At 42.2% G+C, this 20358-nt stretch overlaps 1 protein-coding gene across 1 annotated transcript in view; it reads left to right on the plus strand.

Moving 5' to 3' along the window:
- Positions 1-20358, plus strand: part of LOC307018461 (uncharacterized protein) — a 56561-nt gene that overhangs the window by 782 nt on the left and 35421 nt on the right. The window lies entirely within an intron of this gene.

The following is a 20358-nucleotide window of genomic DNA, read 5'->3' on the forward strand; positions in this document are numbered from 1 at the left end:
AAAAAAGAATCGACACACAGATAAATATTATTTCTACTCAGCACCTCATCACTTTGACGATGAACAGTTCTTGGAGGGGAGGAGACTCATCACAGAAGGATTGTCCGTTGTGAAGGCCAGCAACAAGGGTGACAACTTTGTGACAGCAAGAGAGAAACTGGGGAGAATCTTACACACTTTACAGGTCATTTCTTTATTTGTTTGTTTTTTCATTTCAGTTTTTGACATTTTCAATCAATTTAATCAATTTCCATTGGCCAATTTCCTTTTTAAATCATGGGGGACATCTTTAAAGTGCATTAATGAAGACTTCTGAAAAACATCATCTTGGTATTTAAAGATATAGACTTTAGATAATAGATACAATATTTAACTTCTTTCCTTTTTAAATAATAGGATTTCTACAGTCATAGTAACTGGGTGGAAATGGGAAACAAACTCCCAAACTCTAACCTGTTCAGGGAAGGGACGAGCATCGGAAACATAGCAGGTAAAAAATATCATGTCAGCGTTTGTCTCCACAAGAAAAGAAACAGATAAGTGACAAGAAAAAAGAAAACTGACAAATTGTTCTTTCTCAAAGCCAAAGACAGAGCAACCTGTCGCAACTGTGACGGCGATGACTGCAGGAACAACATTTTGGAAGATATCCTACAGGAAAAGATACTTATTTCGGGATATTTTGCTTTAAACTTGCCTTTAATTAGTTCTTACAAACCAGAAGGTAAAGGATGTAACACCTGCCTCCATCCTTGTTATTTTCCAAAGAAGATAGAAGAAGTGTTCTCTTATCTGTTTCTATTACTGAACAGGAAAGTGCAGCCATGGAGGTTTTTGGGATAAAACACACAAGACTGAACCTAAAGGTGGGATCAACAAAGACAAAGTTGGCTCCGACCATGGACACCTCCACATGACAGCAGCAAATATGGCTGTAGCTGCCACCAGTGAGCTACTGGAGGACATTCGGGGGGCTGCTGGGGACAAAACCTTCCTCCAGTAAGAAACCCATTCTGCATGTTGCAGTTAGTGTAAAACTGTAAATGGGATCTTCTCTTATCTCTTTGTTCCTTCTTCCCTCAGGTTGATGGGAATCAACAAAGGATCCAGTAAAGCTCTTTGTTTTGTGATCGACACGACAGGAAGCATGAGCGATGACATCGATGCAGTGCGGGACGTCACTTCCTCTATAATCGACAGTAAAGTGGGAACAGAAGATGAGCCCTCACTCTACATTCTTGTTCCTTTCAACGATCCAGGTATTGTTATGCCCCAGACTTTTCAATCTTGTCTAGTAGTTTGTTTTGAGAAAAGGGTTATTTTTACCATTAAATAATAACATGTGGGACTGCGGCATAGCTCACCTGGTTGAGCTGGTGGCTCATGTACCGGACATACTTTAATGTTGGAGTGTTGTTCACATAATATGTCAATAATAAAGAAAGAACATATATCTGTAAACCAGAAAGTATCCAACAAACACAAGCAGAAGAGGAATATTAAAATCATGTATCAATCCTTTCTTCTCGTGAACCCCAGATTTTGGGCCACTGCTGAAGACTACAGACCCAAATGTCTTCAAGAATGCGATTGATTCACTAAGAGCAGATGGAGGAGGAGATAGTCCAGAGATGAGTCTTTCAGGGCTTCAGGTGCTGAGATGTTTATGAGACTACTTCATATATGGTCAACTTTTCATAATAACATAAAACATTTAAAGAACACTTCTGTATGCTCCTACAGCTGGCTTTAGCTGGTGCTCCTCCTGAGTCTGAGATCTTCCTCTTCACGGATGCTCCTGCTAAAGACACACACCTGAAAAGCACAGTGATCGCACTCATAGAGCGCACCAAGTCTGTGGTAATGATCTACTATGCAAATAAACGCTTAGGAACAGTGCTTTCCAAACGTTTCAATAATGTATCCGCTGACCAACCCAAAACATGTTGGTAGATAAAAAGAAAAAATATTTAAAAAGAGACACATACACTAGAAAAACATGCAAGTTTATATACAAGTAAGGCCGTACTTAGGCTCAACAGTGCATTAGGTTAAATGCTAGAGTCAGCATGTTAACAGGATTAGCTGTAGGTAGGCCTAATGCTCGCCGTTGTAGTTTAGCATTCTAACATTTACTAATTAACATTAAACACAAAGAACTTTGTTCATAAATATTGATATTAATGCCGGTTATACTATGCAGGTATGGATATGATAATAAGTACACAATATCACAACTTTCAAATACTTCTACAGTGGATTAAATGTATTACATTTGACATATAGAAATGAATTATTTGGTCCAAATAAGGCTGTAACATTGTGGGCGAAATTACAAGATAGGCCTGATAAAATAAAATGCATCGCAATAATAAACCTATGAGGTTTTTGCGATTTGGTTTCCTTGAGCTCTAAGCTCCTCCCAGTTGGCTTTACGCCTCTAACTTTCCTTGATATTTCTGTCTCTGTTTAGGTGAACTTCATGATAACTGCCGTACTGCGATCCCGTCGGCGAAGACAGGTCGGTGACAGCGAGCAGCAGCAGAGTCGGATGGGGGTCTCAGACGCCACGCTGTACAGAGACCTGGCTCAGGTGTCAGGGGGCCTGGCTATAGAAGTGACCAAGGCTGAGCTCCCTGCGGCCACCAGCATCATCACACAGTCCTCCACCTCCTCTCTGGTACCAACACTCTCACTCGCCGTCACAAACACTGCTTTCTAGGCTATAAAGATTCAGTTGTGTCTTCAGTTTCCTTTCCCTTTCTAGGTGACTCTTCTGCAAGCAAACAGAAATCCAGGGAAGGCAGACAATTTCACTTTCTCAGTTGATGAGTCAGTACGAAACATCACAGTTTACATCACTGGGACCTCCACCACCTTTACTCTCACAAATCCCTCAGGTGATACTGTAACAGGTCATAAGCTAATTATTTTAATTATTTATCACAGTCACACAAAACATGGTGTTAAACCGAATCGGTGACATGTTTTGTATGACTTGCATACAAAACGTAATTCCCTGACTTTGGCACAATCTGGTGGTAGTAATAAATATGGAAGTGCTTTGGACAATGATCTTTACCTGTTTTAATCTATTTATAGAGGTCTTGAAGTTTCCACTGCACTCTCATCTCATTTTGACTTTGATTGAAAGATAACATTGTTCATTTTGTCCGGATGTACAAAACTGGGCTGACAGGGACATTTACTGCAAACGTATAGGTTTCTCACACAACCTGTTATCAGAACTGAAAATGAAACTATCAAATGGGAGTATCAACACAACAAAAACTCTGTTTGCTGCCAGGATCTTTTATTGCAAAAAACAAATAATAATAGAAAAGAATTCCAAGAACTACAGACGCACCCTACTATGTGCCATCCGAACCTGTCCTCAACTTGATAAACCACCTCTCTCTGATCCAACCAGCCAGTTCAGACTGCAGATCTGATCATAACAACACTGAGTCGATCATTGCTCTTTGACCTAAGGTTATGCTCCCAAGTTATATAACTAGTTTACACGGCATGATGAATCTTTCCTTTTTGCTGTCATCAACAACAACACAAAAGCAAAGAAGCTTCAGCATCCATATTGGTATTGGACAAATTGTTCTTCTCAAAATTGGTATTGCCAGAGAATTTTTCAATAGACGCATTCTGAAACTAAACGATATTTGTAATGGCCAATCCGTGCTCAGAACAGAAGTCCCAACAACTAGCCAACCCTTTGCATATCTCTTCATCAGACTACCTTACAGTACGTCTTTTGGTAGATTCGATTTTCAGATTTGCACTTTTCCAAGTAAGTTTTGCAATCGCTGTACAGCAGTTTCACTCTGGAAAAATACAATTGTATTATATCTTATATTCAGAAGATATGAAAAACTTCTCCAGGATTTAGTTTTCAGACCCAATGCGTAAATGTGAGCCACTTTAAAAAAAAGTTGGTACCGTGACCCTTTTCGGACGAGGAGATGTCCCCATCCTTGTAACAAACCAAACCAGTGATAATGGGGTTCAGCACAATCTGGTGGTAGTAATAAATATGGAACTGCAGTAGACAATGATAAACTCTACTACTTTTGAAAAATGATAAAGCTTGGTTAACTTTTTTTTAGCTTTTTAACACATGTCCTTCATTTCTCATAATGGATTTTGCCTTTAGGTGTGTCTCAGGAAAGCACAAACAACACAGGACCGTTGATCACTTCCTCACAGTCAGTGGGAAACTTCCAGACTCTGCAGCTAAAAGCTGAAACTGGACTTTGGGAAATACAATTTGTGTCAACAAATCCATACATTCTGAAGGTTGTAGGTGAGAACTCTTTCACTGTGGTTGAATTGTGAATAAATACTCATCTTTTTAGGTATAACTATCCTTGTGGCGCCTTTGGTTGATTCTCTTTTATTTTGTAACTATTAATTTGCAGGTGTGAGTGCCATTGACTTCCTGTTTGACTTTTTGGAGGTATCGCAGGGTCCACTTGGAGGTCTTGAGATTATAGACAATCGTCCGAGAGCTGGTAAAGGAAACACAGTTGTGTGATATGCCAAAGTAATCCCTTCCCCTAACGTTATATATCTCAGTGGATTTTTCTCTTGTTTTGAAGGTGTCAATGGTAGCCTCCTGGTGACAGTAACAGGGAGCGACACCGCCACGGTGACAGAAGTCATTTTGGTCGAATCGTCCGGGTTAAGGCAGGTTATTGGCAGCGTGGAGGCTAAGGGTGGAGGAAACTACTTGGCTCGGTTCGACAGGATACCAGCAGAGGAGTTTGTGGTGCTGGTGAAGGGGCAGAACAACAATGATTCCTCCAGAGCGACGTCAGTGAACTTCCAGAGGCAGTCCACCACCAGCATCAGAGCCTCTACTGTCAGCGTTAGATCTGTAAGTTCAACGCATCCAACGAAAAACCTTTTGATATGCCTTTTATTGTCTAATTTTTTTTAAATACATAGGCTACTACTGCTACTGACTGTTTTACTTCTGTTTTTAGCCTGATACAGCTGGAGTCTTGGAACCAGGAACGCCGCTCTCTGTTTCCTTCTCTGTAGCGACAAGCGGTGCAGGAGGAACCTTCAGCATCCAAGCTACAAACGACCAAAACTTTGATTCATCTTTCCCGTCCAGTTTAATCGTGGAAACTGGAAGCACTGCTAACGGGGCAGTGAACATCACGGCCCCCTCCAACACCCCCTCTGGGACTGACGTCACTCTGACCATCGAGGCCGAGGCTCCAGGAGGGGCAGGCGCCAATTATGTTGTGCTGCGTTTCACCGTCCTCACACCGGTAACACATCAAATTACAATAAATGCAAAGGCACTAAATTATCATGCTATTTCCAGGGTCATACATGTATCTTTTTCTCACCTTGAAGATGTTTAATAGCTACATTTTAAAAGAACATCTCATGTTTAATCTCTGTCTCTTTAACCCTCCTGAAAAAGCTCAGTCTGCTCTGATTGGTCAGTTCTTTCTTTTCCTTCCTTACTAATCTGTGAATATTTTCACAATCATTGCAGCGGAGGGCTGACAGTAACACAGCAGCAGCATTTCTACTTAGATATTGTATAGTTGTGAAACCAAAACCTCATATTATTAGTCCTGAATTGAGCATTTTTATACTTTTGCAGGATTTATAGAGCACGTATGAAAATCTCCCAACATCGGACCTTATATAATTTCACTATTGGGTTTATTTGTTGAAATAAATGTCAAACCATCTGTCTTTATCCACTTGTTCTCCTCACAGGTGACTGATTTCGCTCCGCCGGTGTGTCAGAATGTCAGCCTGCAGGCCAACTGCTCTGATTCCTGCAGCTCGTCGATGTGGGAGCTCTCTGTCCAGGTGACTGATGAGGACGGAGGGTCAGGTGTTGACCGCGTTAGTCTCAGACAGGGCAACGGGACTTTGAACACCAGCCTCACTGCTGGAAACATAACGATGGTTTCATACGATGCTTCTTGCTGTTCGCCGGATGTGGAGCTAGTGGTTGTGGATGAAGTGGGTAATGTGGCCACCTGTTTCTACAGCATCACAAGAACCGTGGTCGTCACAGCAACCACCCAAAGCCCAAAGGTTCCGACAGCAGCCCCTGTTGTGTCTTTGTCCTCCAGAGCGGTGCCCTCTTTCCTGCTTTGCTTTTGCATCACCATCCTGGGGCTTAATTTGCAATTTTAAATGGGGATCAACTCATCATTAACTTGTTTCGAGGGGGCAGGGTCTTACTTTCAATTTGGTTGATGTGCTGTAAAACTACCCTTTATGAAAATTAAACTACATAATGCTGTATGCATTATAGGATCTTGTTGTCAAAAACCTTTAAAAGCTTAATGGAGTTGTGAATGATTCAGCCACATGAACATGTAAATGTTATTATTTTACCTAAATTAAGGATAATTTGTTTATAATGTGAGTACTACTGCTGATATTGAGATTTAGTATGGTATTGTTGATTTAATGATTGCTTTTATTTGATTAATAACATTAGTTATATATATATATATTATAAGTAAAGTGCTGCTTCTTTAAACAGCTGATTAAAGAATATCAAGGATGATACAATAAAACAAAAAAGTGATGTTGACCACTGTGATCATTTTGGGATAAATATTATAGTGGAAAAAGTCAGAGGAAAGAAATGTGATCTGGTACTGTCATGACAAAAACGGGAAAGGATACAGTGTAAAGAGTAAATCAAAGTATTTATAAAAATAAATAAAGCAAACTAATACTAAAGATAAAGCTACCATAAGAGGTGTGTGTGAGTCAGTAGCATCAGTTGCGTAGCTGTGAATGTGTGAGGATAATATAGTGTGAGGTGTTGGATGCAAAACTCATGCAATACCAAATGAAAGTTAAAACCGGTAGCTGCTCTTAGGAAGGGGAAAAGAGAGAGAGGCTCTGGAACAGGGCTCTTAATCAGGCACACTCACAATCTGTTACCTTCAGGGACAAAAAGGAAAACAGGTAACAACCAAAACACCTAAGGGGTTGGTCAGGTCAGTCACAGTGAAGTTCTGCATGTATTAACTACCTGTGGGTCCAGCATCAATCTTAAGAATGCAGCATCTTCTGATTACTTACATTCCATACATTAAATATCATCAATGGTGAATGTAAAAAATGTAAAACACATGTCGTAAACTGCAGCAGGGAATAAACATAGAAGTATAAAATCATTCACTAGAGCTCCCTCCAGTGGAGGAACACTTCAAATAAGGAATGTGTTTAAACCAGCCTGCCTCCTACGAAAAAAGACCAAATAGCTCCTCTGTTGCTTTGATGTGAGGGTCTAAAGCAGTGGTTCCCCCCCCCCCCCCCCCCCCCCCCACACACACACACACAAACACACAAGGGGGTAATTAAAGTTTAAAAGTCTCAAAAATGCTATAACTACTGTCACAAACTGGATGAATGTGAAGTATTTTGTTAAAGGAGGATGAAAGCGTAATTAAGGAGCACTATTGGAGTGACTTTGATGGTTATTGGACTCATGATTCATTCATTTGGATTCCCGCTGTATGAAGAAATTAAAGGACGGCGCGGAAGTGGAAACCATTCACAAAGGGATTAAACTGTTTAAAACACATGCTCAAAGTAAGCCGGATTTTGCCGATGTGTTTATGTGGATTAAAAAGTCGTAAATAATCTACAAAATGGAGGAGACCGATCTGATCGGAGCAACCGTGACAAATAATCTGAAACCGGCATGGACAATGACTATGTTTTAAAATCGCTGAAAAGCCTGGTTTGGACCCTTTACGGGCAGAAGAAACATTTCTATTAAAGAAAGAATTATACATTTCTGTCTTTTTATGCCTTTAGCTACTAACTTGAATTGTTATTCAAATGAATTAATCAATTATTTTTTATATTTTATTGTAATGTGGAGACGAGGCTTTTAGTGACAATCATGTTCTGCTTTACAATTATATGTAAACATTTAAAAAATAAAAAAAAAGTCTAAATATGATATTTGGCCTCAAATCATCCGAGGCCTGGCGCCCCCCCTGCGATCTTTGGCGCCCGCCCCCCCCAAGGGGGGCGTCCCCCCAGGGTGGGAACCACTGGTCTAAAGGACAGAGGGTGTCGTTTTCTCATACTGATATTCTGCACAAACTGTGCTGTTGTATTTGCTGTAAAGTGTCCTTACTGTAAGGTAATTATTATATGTACAGCACTTTGGCTCGACCAAAAATCGCTTTAAAAATGTGTTATATAAATAAAACTTGATTTGATTTGATTTGTTCAGCAGCTTATTACGACCCATAGTCACGTTTTAAAGTGTAGCACCTCTAGTGGTTGTCTAAGAAACAACATGCTCCTGTTTATTGCAAACGCTCCCGAGGGTCGTTTATTCACAAATAACTCTCTCACGAAAATCCTAAATTGTGGAATAGTTTGGCCATTAAAATGCTTTTTGATTAGATTTCTAGCGAGAAGTGTATTTTGTACTTTTAGAAACTACGTCCAGTGGATGTGTGGATCTATAGTGTAATAGATATTACGAAGATGATTTGAGGTCTCGCCAGGAGAACGTGTATAGCGGCAGCTTTCATGTAAAGTTAGCGTCAACCAAGTGAAACATGCACTTGTCAAGGTTCAGAGGCAAATTTAGCAAATATGGCAGTAGCCATCGATCATCTTAAGATAAGATATACTTTATTGATCCCAAGTTGGGATATGTTTTTGTTACAGCAGCATGTACTACTTTTTTCTACTCCACTACAATTCAGAGGTTAACCTGGTATTTTTACTCCACTACATTTATTTTTGTTACTTTGCAGATTCTGATTAATGATGTGAAATACAAACAACCCTTAAATCAGACTTTAGTTACATCTGAGTAAAATTCAGGGAAAGTGATTGTCAAGTGCAAAAACAAACGATGCAATATATTAGACGTTAAGTACTTTGTCAGACTTCATATTTATCTGTTGATACCCCCAAAAGTTTTGTTCTTATTCAAAAGAAGACCTTAACTTACAGTAAAGTATTATTTAATGTTTGAATAAAGCCTTATTAGTTTGTCTGTTTTGCACATCCTCCTATTAATATCTTTGGACGTCCTCCACTAGCTGTTTTATTGTAGAGATCACTACAGTATCTTTTTGATTTTTTCTATTCTATATTTCTATCATGCCTTCTACTTTCATCCTATTTTGCATGTAGGCTACGCTTAATATTTAAATGTTTTCATCAAATATAACATATTCAACAACAAAATTAAATAACGTGCTTTAACCACTAGGTGGTGCGGGTTAAAAAACCAGTGGTCTAGTTAATCAAACATAATAATATCAAACATAATATTACTATTAACTTTATTGTGAAATTAAAACAGAACGATAAAGAAAAATACAGTTTCAGTCTCTCGATTTTAAGCTTATGCATTGTAGCATGAACCTGTATAGACCTGTAACAGTCAACTGCATGAGAAGTTGGAAAGATAGTTTCTGAAGATGTTACAAATAACACACAGCATACAATGCCATAATAACTTTGTATCATTGGTGTAGGACACTTATGTATGTATAACATCTGAAGATGTGTAGTTTTATTCATGTTTTCACATAATTGTACAGGATATTGCTATAATATTTCACATAATGTAGTTCTATAGAACTACAATATGTGAAATATTATAGCTGATAATGTATATATATATATCATATATGATTACAGATATGTAATATTTAATGCAGCCGAACCTTGTATTACAATGCCGTTATGTGATAATTTCCAAAGAGGAAAAGCAAGCACACTCAGAATAAAGTATTATTATTTTTATTTTTTTATGTTTTCGGATTTCATATCACATAAACACCATATCCCAACGTGCATTGCACCTCTTTTCCCTCGCTTTCGAGTCAGTTTGAGCTATGTTTTATCGATTTTTATGCTTTTATTTGTCTGTCCATAGCCCTTATGTGCCTTTTATCTATTCTTATGTATGCCTTTTATCTATTATTGTAATATTATATTTTATTATAATGTCATGTGGCTGTGAGGCACTTCGGTAAACCCTCTGTTTTTAATATGTGCTCTATAAAGTGAATTGGATTGGATTGCGGCTAAAACATCCAATCAAAGAGCTTCAAGTTCGATGTTTTAGCCTATCAAAACCTCTGAAAAAAGAAATGCGTCTCTTGGAATCGAAAGGGAAAAACCTATGGGAAAAACGCAAAAGCATTGTACACAATTTAAACCAATTAATGTTGTGTGATTAACAAGGTTAAACTGATTTTTTGTGGATGAGTACTGCAGATGTAACCCAAATGTCCCGTAGCCTCTCTGAACACCCTGGGACTCTGCGATGTGCTTATTATTGGTGATGGGATGTTATGCAGAGGGGAGGAAAACAGGACACAGTACTGTAGATCGGATTGCGGTGGAGACGCTGAGTAGTGATTTATTTATCCCAATGGCAGCTCTTCTGACACACCTTATGGAGTGAATACAAAATTAGCGCCATTAGCTACATGCCAACCAATACAACAATCAAATTAACAGACAACACATAAACATCTCACTCTCAAAAATACACAAACGGGTAAATAAACATTTAAACTAACCCATTAGTCAAAGAAATTGAATGTTTGGACGTTTTTAACGTTATAATGTGTCAAAAGATTTGCCACAATTAACACTGCTCACCTTTCATGGAGTGAATACAAACATTAGCGTCAAGATGGCGGCAGCACCCACAACAACAGGAGAAATATGGTGTCCCACAATGGACAAAAAACTATAATTTGCTGCGCAACAGCAACACCTGTCAAGGCTGCTACCTTACATCTACCCCTTCTTTAATTGATGCCGTCCCAGCCATCAGGCCAAACAAAATACAACAAAGGCCATATAGCACAAACAATTTAAACAGTTAAAGAGAAACAAATAACCTTTCTGTATGTATGACTGTCTTATAAAATGTGTGCGTGTTATACATTTTAACAGTCAGAATGTTGTGGCTTGATTGTGTCACCCCTGTCCTGCTTCTCCTTGCTTTGGCCCTTTGCCACAACTTCCATCCCCTTTCTCTCCTCCTCTGGTCCTCTTCCGAACTCAGGACTTGTGACTCACATGACTGTCTCTTCGGGGCACACCGATTTATTGGTGGACTTGTCCTAGGAGCCTTGTCAGGTGATTTGGCGTCACTCACAGTCGTACTTTCCTCATCTCCTTCATCCATTTGTCCTTCATCCACATCCACTTCCTCCATTTGTTTGGGCTCATCGTGTACCACTGGTGTCCCAGGTCCCACATTCTCCTCAACTTCTTCTGTATGACCGATCTCACAGTCATCTGCTGCATCCGATTCAACCTCTTCCCCTATCACTTCACTGGCTCGTTCCGCCGGAAGGAACATACACTGTGTGAGGATGTTGCGGTGCACCACCTCTCTCGCTTTCAGGGGTTCCCAAACTTTTTCAGCATGAGACCCAAAACAGAAATGTTGTGGTCCTAAGGGACCCAAGCTCAAAAAATGTCATGATTTTCCATAATATCTACAGTTATAAACAAAGAATGCAACACACCATGAATTTAAAATGTAAATGAAAATATTGATTTAATTATAAAAGTGCATCGCAGCAATTAGGTTTCTCACCATAACAACCTTCCCTTTGAGCTTGCCCAGAAAAAATAAGGATCAAAGCAGAAAGACGAAACATGGGACGTGCAGTCAAGTATATACAGTATAAATCAAATTTCAATTATACAATTATCAAAAGTGCAATATTAAGTTTGTCGCTAGCTCAAAAACTAAGTACACACCATTTTAAACTATTTTAAATGAACAAAGAACAAACATGTTGTAAACAGAAAGGGACAAAACACTAACTGAAGTGCAGTCAAGTGTATACAGTACATCACAGGTGAAACCACATTTAAATTATCAGAAGTGCAACATTAAGTTTGTCACTAGATTAAAAACTATGCACACACATTTTTTAAACACTTTTAAATGAACAGAGCTGTTTTAAAACACTGAGAGACAAATAAACTCCAACACTTGGCAACTGATTAACTTTTTTTCTGGAGGCTGACTTGATAGGATGCCCTCAGTGCCCCTCTGTTCCCTTTGAATGCCTGAAAATAACAGAGAAGATATTATCATTAACATTGCTGGGTTATTGGGTGATTTTTAATACCAGCCGGCGTACGCTATATACCCAATGTGGACCTGGCAACCGCATTTATAGCGCATTACATTACATGTTACTTGTTAGACGCTTTTATCCAAAGCGACTTATATACTCAATACTGTGGGGAATCCCCATAAATTGATTTTGACAGGGTTGTTGCACAAAAGATCCAAGCGCGCACAGAAGAAATCTGAGAGCAGACATTTCACGAGCGCACAGAAACAGCCTGAATGCGAGGAGAAGGTTTTAAGCTGGAACACAGGAAATCTGTAAGCAGAAATATATCTGAGTGCAAGCGTACAGTTTGAGCAGAAGCAGAGCAAATCTAAGCGCAAGCAGGCACTATTTGAGTGTGAGTACAGGGTTTGATGGAAAGAAATACATATTCTGAACGTGAAATCAATGCTCTCAAATTTAAAGACCATGCTCTTGAATAAAGATAGGGAATAACCCTCATATGTATTATTATGTGCATCACACAGCAGCAGTCACGTCCGTGCGGCTGATACTTTATATCGCTTTCCTTCTCATACTGCCTGTCACTTTCCCTCTAATCTTCCTGTGGTTATTGTTTATCCTTTTTTCTCCCGGCTGTTTTAAAAACATTTCAGGCTAGTAAAAGTTGAAACACCGCTCTGTGCCGCTGCAGAATGTAGTGGACTCGCGGGAGCGAGTAGAGGACGCGTGAGAGCGCGCAGCTGGCGGTCCGCTCCGGGGCTCAGTCAGCATTTCATCCAACTTTGCATAAACGAAACAATCTCACAACAGACCCTGACAAACTCACAAAAACACAAAACAAATGATTAAAATGAGTGACTTACTTTTCCGCCGTCAAAACACTGCTTCTTGAAAGACACTTCTTTGCAGATGAAAAAATCCTTCGATTTCTCCCGATGCAGAGGATGTTTTGTTTGGAGATGCCGGTCCAATTTATTCATTTTCAAGCTTTCGTTACTGAGCACCTCTCCACATAAAACACACTGAGGCCGCTCCTCTCCATTTCTAACAGCTTTTGTGAAGCCAACGTTTAAAAACTCCTCTTTGTATCGTCTTTTTGCCATCATGTACGATCGGGATTAATCAACAGACAATAAACAGACAGCGCGAAAACTTTCGCGGGGGACGCGTCAGATCTGATACAAATACAATCTTTTATTTTTAGTTTATTTGTATTTAGAAAATTAAATCATTCAATATACAATGCTATATTGCATAACTTCATTTTCAGAATAAAAAATAAAATACAAAAATTATAAAACAATTGTATTTGCAACGCAGCCATCAGCTCTGACGCTGTGTGTGTGTGTAGCAATGCATTTAACTGGCGACCCAATCAAAACGGGTCCGCGACCCATTTTGGGTCGGGAGCCTGAGTTTGGGAAAGGCATATACAGGTGTGTTGAGTTGTTTCTTCACCACAATGTATGGACGTGCCTCCCATCTGTCTCCCAGTTTCTGCCTTCCCTCCACATGACATACTTTGACAAGGACTCTATCCCCCGGTATGAAGGCTTGACCCTTTCCTTTTCTGTCATAGTGTTTTTTCTATTGAGCCTTAGCATGCCGAGAGGTTTGATTAGCCTGTGCATATGCCTGTGACAGACTGTCGTACAGAGTTTGGACATAATCACTGTATCCACGTGGCTCACTTGCGGTGGAAAGCCCAAAAATCAGGTCCACTGGGAGCCTAGGATGTCTCCCAAACACCAGGTAGTATGGTGTGTGACCCGTTGAATCATGCTGTGTGCAGTTATAGGCAGTGCTTGAATTGGAATAAAAAAGGTGCCAGTACTCTAAATCAGCAACAAGTATTTCGCACAAAGTCATAGTATATCTTATAATGCTGGTGGGTTTGTCTCTTTACTGTATATTTTAGAAAGGCTCACTGTACTTAAACAAAATGACTCAGGGTGCATCTGAGATTAGAGGGGGTGCAGTGGTAAAGTGCTATTTTTATAAGTGGGGAGTGGACCTGACACCCTCTAGTCTAGGGGGGTCCGGGGGCATGCTCCCCCAGGAATTTTTTTTTTTAAATATTGAAGTTAGATGCATCAATCTGGTGCACTTTGAGAGCAAAATGAAGAGATATATGGATACCTCTCAACATCCATAATGAAACAACTGTAAACAGATTTACTTTTTCTTTATGGATATAAAAGAAAGTAAAGCTTGACTCCTACTGGCTGGTTAAATGACTCCTCGTCCCTGAGGCCACTACCAGTTTTTTGTGCCATTTTGCTGGATTTATTTGTCAATAGCGTTGCTGCACAAAGTGATAGCCCTCTAGTTTAAATCTACTACCCCAAAAGAAACAAATGGAGATGGGTTACTATTTAAAAAAAATTGCAAATCTATTTGGGAACAGTGGGGCCGGGCCTCAAATCCTATAGGGGGGTCCGGGGGCATGCTCCCTCGGTAAGATTTTTTTTTAAATGTTGGACTTAAATGCATCAATCTGGTGCATTTTGAGGGGGAAATAAAGAGACGACACCCATATGAAACAAAAATGTATACATTTAAATAATCATACAATCATAAGTACATGGCCATAACCAATAACATACAATATCCAATATGAAAAAACATTGAAACTTGTTTATTTATTTGTTTTTGGTTCATTTATAGTTGTGAGTGTGTCTGGGCTCCTGAATCGGCCTCTCCTGTCTCCCTCCTCTCCCCCCTGCTCCTCTTTGAGGCAACAGCAAAGACTAGTTTTAGCTCTCAACAAGTTTATCTTACCTTTTTTTACCTAGTTAACATTTTGTTTGTATTATTCATGCATATTTTACTAATCACTACCCCCTCAAATGGAAATATGTGTTTACATAAATGGTGACCGAACCGTTTGAGACCCACTGAGATAACTTAAACTAAGTTAACTATCTAAAGACTCAGAGAGTAATTTACCTCACCAGAGCTGTAGTTATCAGCCTCTCAGTCTGACAGCAAAGGACCCTCCCTCCACCTTGTGGTTGAAAAAGCTCCTTATATCCGTTAGCGCAGCTAGCTAGCACCAGATGCTAACAACAATACACGTAACCGGTGCGCGCGCTTTCTCGCTCGCTCGCGCCACACATACACCAACACACACCCTCCCGAGCTTGAATGACACACAGAGACCAATCGAGGGCATTAGTATGATCTGTATGAAAGTGGCAATGTCGGCAGGCCACGTCATGTAGACAGCCAGTCACCCTCTGCAGAGTCAGACCCACATTTGCGCTGCGTTGCGTTTACAATATATACGTATATTGCCGGCGGCTGAGTACCGGCATTTTAGTGAGTACCGGCACCTTGCCGGTACTCAGTAAGAAGTGCCGGTACTACATGGATAAAAATCAGAAGTGCCGGTACTGCGTACCGGTGAGTACCGGCCCAATTCAAGCACTGGTTATAGGCATGTGTCATTGTGTCAAGATGCTCATGCCAGCGGGGCTTCAAGTGTGGCTCCAAGGTCCCCAGCATGTCCATGAGGGTCCGGTTGAACCATTCGGTGGTCCAGTTACCTTGGGGGTGGTAAGGGGTTGTATGAGTCTTTGTGATGCCAGTGCACTTTACACAGCTTCTTCACACCTGTACTTTCAAAGTTGCGCCCTTGGTCCGCATGCAGCTTCACAGGGAACCCAAACCAGCAGAAGAAGTTTTTCCACAGTGTTTTAGCCACTGTAGAGGCCTTTTGGTCTTTTGTTGGGTAGGCCTGGGCGTAGCGGGAAAAGTGGTCTGTAACCACAAGCACATTTTCTATGCCACCTTTGGACTTCTCCAGAGTCAGAAAGTCCACACACACCAGCTCCATGGGGGCACTGCTGTGGATACTGACCAGGGGAGATCTGGAGCCTGCAGTAGGGGTCTTCCGGAGACAGCATCTTTCACACTGCTCACACCAAGCCTTGATTTCTTGAAACATTCTTGGCCAGTAGAATCTCTCCCATATCATTTGCAACGTCCTCTCGAGTCCTAAATGCCCTGAATCATCATGGAGAGCAGTCTTTACTGCTGTATGCAGTTTCTCTGGCAATACTAGCTGCTCCACTACTCCCCTTTGGCCTTCCTGGATGTGGCGGTACATGATACCATCCCTCACCATTAACCTCCTCCACTCTTTTAAAAGAAGGCACACCTGCCCACCACCACTGACCGTCTCGCTGTGGCTTGGTTTCCGGTTCAAACTTTTGTAGTGCAAGACGGGGCCAATGACAGGGTCCTCCTTCTGCCCCACACGTATCTCCTGTTTTCTCATGGCAGGCAGGGATTCTGTCCCCACCTCCCTGTAGGGTTCACTTGACATGCCCGGCCCAAGGTCTTGTGAGTCAGGGTTCTCTGCGGCAGTGTTCTCATCAGGGGGCCCTCCTGGTTCTAGTGTGGGCTGTGTTTCCCTATGCACTCTCACATTGATCCCCACCCGCTGAGGACAGGTTACACAGGTTTGTAGGACCTGTGCGACCTCCTGGTTTGACATTTGTAGCCTTTATTTAAAAGGTGAAAATCCCATTGAGATCAACGATCTCTTTTTCAAGGGAGACCTGCAGCACATTGGTTACACATAAAAATAACAGAAAACAAAAAGGACATCAATACAACATAATTACAGGGGTATACATTGGCAACCTATTCACAATGAAAGATATCTCGGCTACATACGGGAGAGGGCATCAGCATTTGCGTTACATTGTCCCCTCCGATACTGGATGTCAAAGTGGAATGTAGACAGCCGAGACGGCCATCGCTGGCCGGTAGCATCCAGCTTCGCAGAGGACATCACATATTTGATGGGGTTGTTATCCATCTGGACAGAGAATGGACGCCCATAGAGATGGTCGTAAAACTTGTCAGTCACTGCCCACTTCAGAGCAAGGAACTCCAGTTTGTGTGCAGGATACCTCGACTCGGCCGGGCTCAAGCCTCTGCTCGCATAGGCTATGACTCTCTCAGCTCCATCCTAGACTTGAACCAAGACAGCACCAAGCCCCTGTCCCGACGCATCGGTCTGAAGCACAAAAGGTAAGCTGTAATCTGGATAACCCACTACTGGAGCAGTACTCAACTTTTGCTTCAGGGACTGAAAGGCTTCTTCACACTCTGTAGTCCACAAAAAGGGCGGCTCAGGACCCAAACTTGTCTTCCTTCCTCTTATTTTCTTCCTGGGATCACCAGTTTTCAGGCGGTATAAAGGAGCAGCGATGCTCGAGTAGCCACCAACATACCGCCTGTAATATCCAGCAAACCCTAAGAACTGCAACACTTCTTTTCTGTTTGTGGGCCTCACCCAGTCCCTAACCTTGCTGATATTCTCTGGGTCTGTCCTGATCCCCTCCACCGATACCAAGTGACCCAAGTACTGCACTTCCTTTCTCACAAGCTGGCACTTGGAAGGCTTTAACTTCAAGCCATGTTCAGGAAGCCGATCAAACACCAGCTGCAACCTCACCAGATGGTCATCAAAGGTTTTGGAGAAGATGATGAGGTCGTCAAGGTAGATCAAGAGATGGGTGAAGTTCAGATCCCCAAAACAGCAGGTCATGAGCCTCTGTAACGGTACGTCTACACTACAGGCATCAAAAAATGCTTTCAACGCTTCGCCCATTCACTTGAATGGGGTGACGTAGAAGATTTTTAATCTTCGCCGAACTGCATTGTGGGGAGCATGGCATGGCTTTGCAAGCATCACGAGATTGTTCAACTTTTGAGGCTCGATGCTTGGCATCAGCCAATCAAATTCCGTTTATGCAAATCCCGCCAGTGCAAGCGCAGCCAATCAAACCGCGTGCAAGCTGGGGGAGCCAGACCGCAGTTCATTTCCTCATATTCCAAACGAGATATTACGGTAGCAAATCACCCCGTTCTTTACGACCGGAACTATTTACCGGGATACAAACCGGAGGAACCAGGCATGGAGGGAGGTGGCAGAGACAGTGGGTGAAACTGATAGTTTTTTCGCCTGTTTGGAGAGTTTATATCCAGTTTACTTCGTTTTAACATTGCTATTGCTTTGTATGTCGGGGGCGGGAGATTCATGTGATTGGTTGCTCGCAAAAAATCGGCAAGCTTCAGACACGCCCAGTTTCAAGATTTTTTCATGCCTGTAGTGTAGACGGGCCGTAAGGTGGACGGAGTATTCTGCAGTCCGAAGGGCATCCTGTTGCCCTCAAACAGCCCCATGGGTGTGCTGAATGCTGTCTTGTGCTTGTCTTGTTCCGCTACCTCCACCTGCCAGTAACCAGATGTGAGGTCAAGTGTGGAAAAGTACTTTGCTTGTCCCAGAGCCTCCAGGGCCTCTTCTATTCTGGGTAGGGGAAATAAATCTCTCGTGCTGTATGAGTTTAGCTTTCTTTAGTCAATGCACAACCTTAATGACCCGTCTTTCTTAGTCACGATCACCACTGGGGACGCATATGGACTCTTACTAGGCCTGAGGACTCCTGTCGCCTCCATCTCTATCAACAACTTCCGCACATCTTGCCACTGTGAACGCGGAATCTTGCGATACAGGAGCCGGAAGGGCTTGGAATCAACCAGGGGAATGTCATGCTGCTTTGTTTTTGTGTGGCCGTAGTCCATGGGATGCTTGGAGAAAACACCTATGTTCCTCTCGACAAGATCTCTAAGGAGGGAGCGCTGATGTTCATCCTCAACTGCCGCTTCACTTAGGTCCACCCCACAACTTACCACTACCTGGTCCAGACTCAGGCAGACTTCCTGACTCCCATTATTGCGACATCCACTCAGCTTTTCGACTGGAAATTCCACAACATTGTCCACCAGGAATGCATTGGCCAGGTGAGTGTGTGGCTTAATAGTAATAGCATGTTGGGACAGGTTCATCGCTCTGACCGGGGCGCAGCCTTTCTTTACATCAGCCAGGACTTTGGCAACCAAAAGGTCCTCGGGAAGCTGCAAGGAGGAGTTGCTTTCAATGAGGGCAGTATAAGTCTTTCTCCGTGGGCCCGTTTTGATTTCACACCTCAAGGCCTTCTCTTTTCCTGCGGGAATTCGAATCTTGCACCACGTCATCTGTTGCCTCACGGTCGGTGCTGCCAATCTCCAGTAGAGCGCTGTACCACTCCGGGTGGTCTTCCTTGACTCTGTGAAGAAACTGCTGACCGTAGGTTGCTTGGAGGTGACTCCTGGAGGCCCGAATGACATTCGTTCCCACAAGCAATGGAACAGATGAGCGATAATCAGAATCAGGGAGAACAAAAGCAGGCACTGTTTTGAACCCTTTCCCCCGCACTTTCAAGTCAATTTGCAGGACACCATAGTCGGACACACTTTGACCTGCTGCACCCTCTATGGGTACTTTAGAAGGCTGCAGTTTTTGGTTCTGCAGGGCAGGGTGGTTGCACCAATATCCGTGAGTAATACTGGTTACCTGAGAGCCAGAGTCGATGAGAGCTTTGCACTTCATTCCATTGACTTCAACCTCACCCTCGTTCCGTGGGCCTACTAAGGGTGTACCCTCTTCTCCACTATTTGTTTTACTTGCTGTGGGGGATCTTGCTGCCCGCCCATGGTTGCCCCGGTTACCATGGGCTCTAAGCGTTTAAATGCTGAGCTGAGTTAGGCCTGTCCTCCTCCGCAGGGGTCATAGGCTGTGGTTGGCGTGCCCAGGCCAGATTGGGATCTGGGAGCACTGCTCTGCAGACACGGGCTGTATGCCCTTCCTTCCCACACCGGTAGCATACAAAACTTGAACTCTGGAATGCAGTTCTAGGGGGTGGCTGGACCCTTGATGGAGGAACCGTGGGTGAAGCAGCAACTCTTGACTCCAGGCGAGACAACTTTGCCATCTGCTCCTCTTGGTTAACAGCCAATCTCTTGACCATCTCTGTCAACTCTGACCACTCTGAGGTATTCGTTGACCTTTCTGCCCTTACATTAGTACCCTCTGTTATGACATGCACCTGGGCGTATGTTTTCTTTGCCTTGTTTTGTGACTGGAACTAGACTCGAATTTTGTGACTGGAACTAGACTAGAATTAGACTCTTTAGCTAGGTTTCTGAGTTCAGCTTGAAGCTCTCTGAATCTCAAAAGCAGGGGCTGTCATGTCCAAGAAACTTATTGTGAAAGTTTATTTTTTAGGTTAGAGTTGTCATGTCCCTTTGTCTTGTGCTTTATGTCTATACCCTTAATTATTTCTTCCTCTCATTTCAGGCCTCCACGCTCCCCGCCCCTTTTCTGTCTCCTGCGTCCTTGATTATTTTC

This window comes from Notothenia rossii (assembly GCF_949606895.1).
Source record: "Notothenia rossii genome assembly, chromosome: 9".
Lineage (NCBI taxonomy): Eukaryota > Metazoa > Chordata > Actinopteri > Perciformes > Nototheniidae > Notothenia > Notothenia rossii.